The sequence below is a fragment of the Myodes glareolus genome, chromosome 8, assembly GCF_982192425.1.
Source record: "Myodes glareolus chromosome 8, mMyoGla1.1, whole genome shotgun sequence".
NCBI lineage: Eukaryota > Metazoa > Chordata > Mammalia > Rodentia > Cricetidae > Myodes > Myodes glareolus.
Genome location: NC_142033.1, coordinates 9501013 through 9509337, shown reverse-complemented (window position 1 = coordinate 9509337; position 8325 = coordinate 9501013).

Below are 8325 nucleotides of genomic sequence, written 5' to 3'. Positions count from 1 at the left end.
CACAGGGAGAAATCTCAGAGGCAGGAGCAAAACTTCAGATCCATCCAGGGTCTCCCAGGCTTCTGACCGGAACTACTTCAGGTAGCTGACCCACCAATTTATTAGCAGCAGAGCCTGCAGGACTTAAACAGCAGTCCTTTGCTTTCTGCCATTCTAGAGGCTAGGAGTCGGGGGTCAAGGTAACAGACAGCAGGCTTGGCTCCTGGGGAGGGTTGAGACACACGTCCAGCCTTCTAGACCGAATAACTACCCAATTCTTGTTTTTTCCATTGAAGACAGAGATCACTGGACTAGCCAGACCTCATCCTGTAAGCCAGTCTAATACATTCCCCTTTAATATCTAGATAGATAGATAGATAGATAGATAGATAGATAGATAGATAGATAGATAGATAGATGATAGATAGATATTCATTCTATCAGTTCTGTTCCTTTAGAGAACCCTGACTAATGTAGCATCTATGTTCAAATTCCCACTTTTAATGAAGACATGGCATATAATGGATTAAAGTCCACCCTAGCAACTTCTTTTTAATTTAGTGATCACATAAGGACTTTTTTCCTTCAATGACATCCCATTCTGAGGTGCTGGGGGCAACGACTTCACCATGTGAATTTGGGTGACTCAGCTCAACCTGAAATACCTGCTCTCTCTCCAGTCACTCGGTAGTGCACTAGTAACCGAGCTGCACACTGGCAGCATGGCAGGATTTGGGTGTGGATGCCAGAGGCGTGACTCTGTGTGTGCCTGAAAGCAAGTGAGTTGTTGTGGCTGGACCCTGGCAGCATCCAGGAAGTGCTCAGACAGGGTGTGGGTGCAGTGTTCAGACAGGGTGTGCGTGAAGTGCTCAGAGATGCAGTGCTCAGAGGTGCAGTGCTCAGAGGTACAGTGCTCAGAGCGACTGATAGCTTCACCTGCAGAGAGTCCCAGCTGACTTGAATTCCTTAGCGTCACTCACACCTGGCTTCTGTTGTCATAGCTACAGAGATACCCCCCCCCCCCCAGGGTGAAAACAAGCACACTGCTGCCCAAAAAGGGAGAGCACCAAATGGTCTACCCTGACCTTCACCCAACCCCTGCCTGATGTCATGACTGCTTGGACTCTCCTTATTGGTCACTGCTCACTCCCAGGCCTCTAGGGGACCAATCAGACCCACGGTTCTTTTTCTCTGTACCCTGGAACTTCAATCCACCTCTCAATACTTGGCTTGATTCCATCTTATAAAACAGGGACTAAAAAGAATAAGTCCTTCCTAGAGGAGGGAATTTAGTTCATGGAATCCTGTTGTATGTTCACTGGATTCTGGTGTTATCATGTTGTTTTCCAGATTGTTGGAGGAATTCTTGCATTGGTGCCTGCCCATCTCTTCCATCAAATGCTGTTAGGAGAGTCTTGGCGGCTTGGTCCCATCTTTGCTGTGGCTACCTGTGTACTTGGGGTTTTTCTTGGTTTGCCCTCTCTTAGGTCCCCTCAGCACTGGAGTCTCTCAGATCCTCTCCACCCTGAAGTAGGCTGTGGTAGTGAATCTAAGGACCCCGCAGATGGAAAGAAGTACTTGGGGGCAAGCTGGGATGGGGTAAGCAGAGAAAGACAGTAGCCAGGGAGAAGCCTTGTGGAATGGTCAGAAAGTTTAGGGGATTGGGGGGTGCCTGTGCTCTGTTCCCAGGGCATCCAACCAGCTGGTCAGGCACTCACTTGCCCCACCTGAGGGATGGAACTTCTGGTACAGGAGCAGGGCCACTTGCTGGCCAGGGACCTCACAGACAAAAGGGCGTACTTGCTGGGTGCAGGCTCAGTGGGACAAAGAAGCTCCTGCAGCAGTTGCCCTCACCACTTTGTCCCCAGACCCTCAGCCCCGAAGCAGGCTGAGTTGGGGGATCCTATGACCCCGCAGATGGAAAGGGGTGCTTGGGGGCAAGCTGGGATGGGATAAGAAGAGAAAGGCAGTAGCCAGGGAGAAGCCACCGCTGAATGGCCAGAAAGTTTAGCTCTTATGATAAAATTTGTTTCCGAGGCTGTACATTGGGTTTCATTCACCACTGGCAGGAATGGGGCTGAGACCTTCTCATGTTTGAAGGAGGCCCTCCCTCCAGAATACCTCACTGTCACCAGAGCACATGACAGGGGCACTGAACTCCCAGGGCTGTGCACAGGGTCTCTCCGTTTCTCCCACTGTCTTTGTTCACAAGGATGAAATTAATTTTCTAGCCCATGAATTAAACATCAGGACTGCTGCAGGATGAAAGACTTCATCAGCCTTTTGTTGATAAGAAAGACAGGAGCCGGACCTGTTCTAAAATAAGCTTCAGGAATCAGAAGGGTTGTAGAGGGAGACATGAGCTAGGAAGCCACTAACAGGGAAAACTGGACAATCCCACTCAAGTTCAGCTTCTCAATGGCTAGCAGTGGCTGACCTCAAAGTCCAGGAGCATCACTCTTGGTGCGTAGGGAAGAGGTACTTGGAGAGATGGTGAAAATGCAGGAACTGGTTCACAAAGCTCTCTAGTGGTGATCAAAGACCCCGGGAGGCTCCTGAGGCCTAGGCTGTAGCTGGCATTAAATATCTGGGATGTCTCCAGAAAGAAACCTGCAGCTGTGGGCCCACAGAGCCTTCTGGTGTCAGTGATCTGGGCACTTGGGAGTAAAAGGGGAGGATGGAAGAGGACCCATCTGTTGTGGGGCAATGCTCTGGTACCCTGTAAAGATTGCCACTCGTATTGGTTTAATAAAACGCTGATTGGCCAGTAGACCAGCAAGAAGTATTCGCAGGGCAACCAGACTAAGAGGATTCTGGGAAGAGCAAAGGCAGAGATGCAGTCTTAAGTCAGATGCAGAGGAAGCAAAATGAGAATGCCTTACTGAGAAAAGGTACTGAGCCATGCAGCTAAACAATAGATAAGAATTATGGGTTAATTTAAGTTGTAAGAGATAGTCAATAAAAAACCTGAGCTAATAGGCCAAACAGTTTATAATTAATATAAGCCTCTGTGTGTTTCTTTGGGACTGAATTGCTGCAGGACCGGGCTGGACAGAAACTTCAAAGTCATATCTCTCTCTGATTTACAATTATTCAGAGTTCCCTCTTGCCCAGTCCCCATCTCCTGGAAAATAAAACAGGCTTCAGTGGCTGTCCTTGGCAATGTTGTGACATATGCCCCTCGGCCAATTCAGTATGCAGTATTCTTGTTTGCTTTGCTTCAGACAATGGCACTGAGGCTTATGATTTTAAGAATCTAAGTCTAAATCTGAACTAATTAGCAGTGCGAGGACTCCTGCCCTGGCTCCCACTCTGCAACTCTCACGTCTTCATTACAGAAGAGTCTGCCAAGACCTTGATCAGTTTTTTTTTTTTAAGTTAATAATGTCAACCTCAATCTATATTTATACTTGCTGGAGCTATTCACCCAGCAAAAATCTCACTCCATGTCTGGTTTTGCTGTGATCCTGCTGGCTCTTTATCCTTGCCCCTATCAATAAGGCAGGAATGGCAGCAGCAGCCTGGAACCAGCAGGGTGTGAAGGAGACGCAATCACTGCTTTCAGTGCCTCGAGCACTAAAGGATTTTGATGGAGAAAGGGGCAGGAGAAAAGTCCACGCTGAGACCCGAAGAGATTCAGAGAGATAATCCCGCCCTGCCTCTACGGCAGTTACTCCTGTCTGTAATAATATTATTCCTGTCTGTAATAATAATTCTTACTGTCTCACAAACTCCAAGGGAGGATAGCCTCATCCGCCGGGTAGCCTGTCACTCAAGTATAAAGATGGTGAGCTTCAAACAGTGATCATTTGGAGGAAGGAAAGAGGAGGATGGGACAAAAGGGACAAATCTGGGGGAAGGAGGGAGAGCAGAGGGCTTGTGATCATCCATTTGAGAGAATTTTGAGAAAATGGCCTTTATTTCCAAAGCCAAGACAAGAGAACAGTTAAGCCGAGCTCTGTGCGGATCTGCCATGCTTCAGGAAGAACTTACATTCTCTACTATATAGGAAAGGCGACAGCCGTAGAGGTCCAGCAATATTAATGACAGTCAATAGTTGTTTAATGCCACCAAGAGCCAGGCACTGAGCTAAGCGATTTGCATTTATCATCTAACTTAATTTCAATAGCTTTTCTGAGAAAGTGGCATCACAGACTCATTTTTATAGGTGAGAAAACAGAGGCTCAGAGATGTAAATTTATCTAAGGCCACGCAGCTAAGACTCCCATTCAGAGCTGCCTGTCCAATAAGCCTTGCTTGCCAAAAAAAAAAAAAAACAAAAAAACTTGTAGGGAAGACAGATTCATGGCCATGCATTCTGGAGCATGGGGGGGGGGACTCTAGGGGAGAGGGGCTTTCCTCAGCAACCTGAGGGACTGATGGAAAAGAAGGCAATGGAACCCCAAGTTATGGGTGTGGGTTGCTCATCTTTAAGTCGTTCTTAGAATTGGACTGCGGAACTCAGCCTCTCCAGACGCCTTCTCCCCTACTGCTTTGTTATTCTACCCAACTCCTTGGTGTCCTTCTGCAAACTGAAGCCTGCTGCAGATGCCTTCTTCCAGCACAGAGGGCCACCAGGGACTCCTGCGTCTGCCTTCACAGTGGTTATGTGTGTTCTGGGGCACGATGGGAGACTGGTACCTGACTCATTTCAGAGACAAAAGACAAGGGTGAATTACTGTGTTGAATGCTTGGTACTGGCCTGGTAACTCTGAAAAACAAAACATGCTGGGGTGGGTAAGATGGCTCAGCAGATAAGGGTGCTTGCTGTCAAGCCTGATGACCTGAGTTCGATACCAGGAACTCACATATTTGGATTCCCAGTGATTGTCTTCTGACCTCTATTTTCCTGTATGGCACATGCACCCTCACACACTATACATCCATATACTTAGTTACGGTTTGGTTAGGGTTTCAATTGCTGTGACAAAACTTCATGACCAAAAAGCAAGTTGGGGAGGAAAGGCTTTATTTGGCTTACATATTAGCATTGCTGTTCATACTGAAGGAAGTCAGGACAGGAACTCATTCAGGGCAGGATCCTGGAGGCAGGAGCTGATGCAGAGGCCACAGAGAGGAGCTGCTTACTGACTTGCTCTACATGGCTTGCTTAACCTGTTTTCTTAAAGAACCCTGGACCAGCAGCCCCGGGATGGCACCACCCACAATGGGCGGGGTCCTCCCCCATAGATCACTAATTGAGAAAATGCCTAACAGCTGAATCTCAGGGAGGCATTTCCTCAGCTGAGGCTCCTTCCTCTCTGAGGACTCTAGCTTGTGTCAAGTTGACACACAAAACCAGCCAGTACAATACTAAATGAAAATGAAAATGAAAATGAAAAACAGTGTGTTTCCGTTCCATGGGGTGTGTTTAGGAGACTGACAACATTTAGGGAGAATCAGAAAAGTTCCTGATGTTCCTTGCAGTCAACAGCCAAGTGCCTGTAGATGAGCCATCAAACTTTGAAAACGATGCAAAGACAGACTCTTTACTCAGCTCCCTGGAGGTAGCCCCAGGACTTGTGCATTGATACCATGATTTCCAGCATAAGATTCAATGTGTTGTCTCGTTGCCATGTACGCAGAGGCTTAAAGTGACACTTCTGGGAGCGCATTTTCAGGGGGCTATTTCTCCCCAGTTGTTTTTGTTGTTGCTGCTGTTTGGGTTTTGTCCTTGAAACTCATAAGCTGATCCTAAGGACCTCCAGGCAGCAAGTACGTTCTGCTCTGACATCCTGCCTGCTCAGAAAATAGAGGCAGCTGTGCATGGTGGCGCACACTTTTACCCTCAGCATTTGGGAGGCAGAGGCAGGTAGATCTCTGTGAGTTGAAGGCCAGCTTCGTCCATATATGATTTCAAGGTCAGTCGGGGCTACACAGAGAAACCCTGTAGAAAGAAAGAAAGAGAGAGAGAGAAAGAAAGAGAGAGAGAGAGAGAGAGAGAGAGAGAGAGAGAGAGAAATAAAGAGGGAGGGGAGAGAGAGAGAAAGAAAGAGAATGAAAGGAAGGAATAAGAGAAGGAGGGAAGGAAGGAAAGGAAGGAGGGAGATGGAAGGAAGGAAAGAAGGAAGAAAGGAAGGAGGGGGGGAGGCTCAGAGAGGGAAACAACTTGCCCTGCCCTGAGAGAAATGAAGTTTTTCTTTACGTTGGAGAGATGAGGATGTCTGCATGTCTGCATAGGGAGGTTATAATGAACTACTTGTGACATCTACTGCCGTACACACGGCTCCGTGAGTACTGACACACCTAACATATCTCTTGGCGGGGTGCACTGAATGGTTGCTCCTGTTTTCTGTGACACCTCGTTTGGGGTGAAGAGGGACAGGCAATGAATGACCTAAACCTATTTCCATGTCAGCTCAGGTCCCTAAGTGGATGAGCAGCTCACTGGGAGGAAAAGTTAACTGAACTGAACCCATTAAGGGAAACGGTGGGATGACTGCAGCTGGGGAGATGTTGGGTCTTTCACTCCAAGTGGCTCTGAGTCAGCGGCCCCTCTAGTCCCCTCGGTTACTGAGCGAGCCTGACTGTCATCAGGGCCAGTCTCTGCTGGAACCTGAGGGTACAGTCTCATATACAAAACCCATTGCTGGAATATATCTGAGTCAGAGCCATGGCTTTTGAAACTATAATATCCATCACTGTCTGCTCTTCTTGGTTTTGTTTGTTTGTTTGGTTGGTTGGTTGTTTGGTTTTGAGAGTGATGAAAGAAAGAATATTGAGTTTTAGAACCCACAAAGATGTCTGTTCAGAGGTGGAGTCTGACAGCATCTTCCCCAGAGGAGACCAGGTCTCTGCTGTGTGGTTTCTCTGCAGGCTGAAGGATACATCCTCAGGTCAAGGTCTTTCAGGATAAATATTTCATCTCTGCTACTAAGAACAGTCTGGAACAAGCAGAGGTCTCTTGGCAAACTCTGGAAAGAGGCCGGCCTCATGGTGTGGTTCCTGGCCGAATGCCAGAATCCTGGGGCCTGGCAGCCATCAGTTTGGAGCCTGTGCCCCATGGAACCCCAGGCTGTAAAATAATATTCTAAGTGCTCACTTCTCCCCGAGTGCTCTACGAACACTTCAGCTATTAAAAGTCATGGCCAGCCCTGGAGGGTACTGGGCTCTGGAGCTCAAAACAGTCAAGAATCTGGAAATGGATTCATCCAGGAGCTGGATGGACTCAGCTGTGGTCATGCGTCCGCTGATGGTGAACACCGCACACTGTTGTCACTGAGAGGAATGAGGAGAATTTAACCACTTAGCAAAGACAAGGAACTGAAGAGGGGCATTGGAAGGGGGAGTGAGGAGGGCGCGGGTGATCTGGGGCTCTGGGAAAAGTTTAAAGGCTGTAAGGATGAGGGAGAGGAAAGAAAGCTAAGGTCAGGATGCAATTAATTACAAGTTAATTAATTTTTAAAGGTTTTAGTGTTTCTTTGGGTTTTTTTTTTGTTGTTGTTGTTGTTGTTTTGTTTTGTTTCTTTGGGGGAAGCGGTGGTTCATGACAGGGTTTCTCACTAGCTATGGAGCCAGTCCTAGAACTTGCTTTGTAGACCAGGCTGGCCTTGAACTCACAGAGATCCACCTGCTTCTGCCTCCTGAGTGCTAGGGTTAAAGGTATGCTCCACCAACACCCACAGCTTTAGGGATTTGTAAAGACCCAGACTTCCTTCACCATCCCTCAACACAGAGTTCTTTCTCTGAGCCTTATCCCCCAGAGTTACCCACATTGGGTTTGCTGCCAAGAGTTGGGTGTGCAGTGCTTCACGGTTCAACTCGGCACTCAGGGTCAAAGTGACCCTAGCACCCTTATGGTAATCTGCAGCACCATCCACGTCAAAAATGATTCCTAGGAAGCAGTCTTGGCGCTGCCTTCCTCCCTATCCCCCTCTGGAAATAAAAGCAGGTTGTGTTTCTCTGTTCTCCGAGATCTCAGAAAATGGAGCTAATGGGACTTTCATTAAGGTATTTCAGATTACCTCTTTATATTCCCAGCCCAACCTATCCGTGTCTGTGCCTTTTGTCTCCGAGCGACAGAAGCCAAAGCCAGCCAAAGCCAAAGTCTCCAGATGGGACCACAGGGCAGTATAGCTTGCAGGGCAGGCACCAAGTTCCTGGCGCCTCGAAGTCAGGAGAGGGCTCCCTCCCCTAGGAACAGGGGTATAAGGAAGGAGCCACAGGTGCACTTCCAAGCCGGAAATGGAGAGCCACACTGGCTGGTGAAGGCGGGGGAGGGTCAGGAAAGGACTCGGCATAGCCACACGTCAAACCACGGGCGAGAAATTTCTGTTACCCTGTAACCGGACATAGAGGACCGCGGAACAGGTGCGGCGGTGGGGGACATCGGCGAAGCAGAAAAGG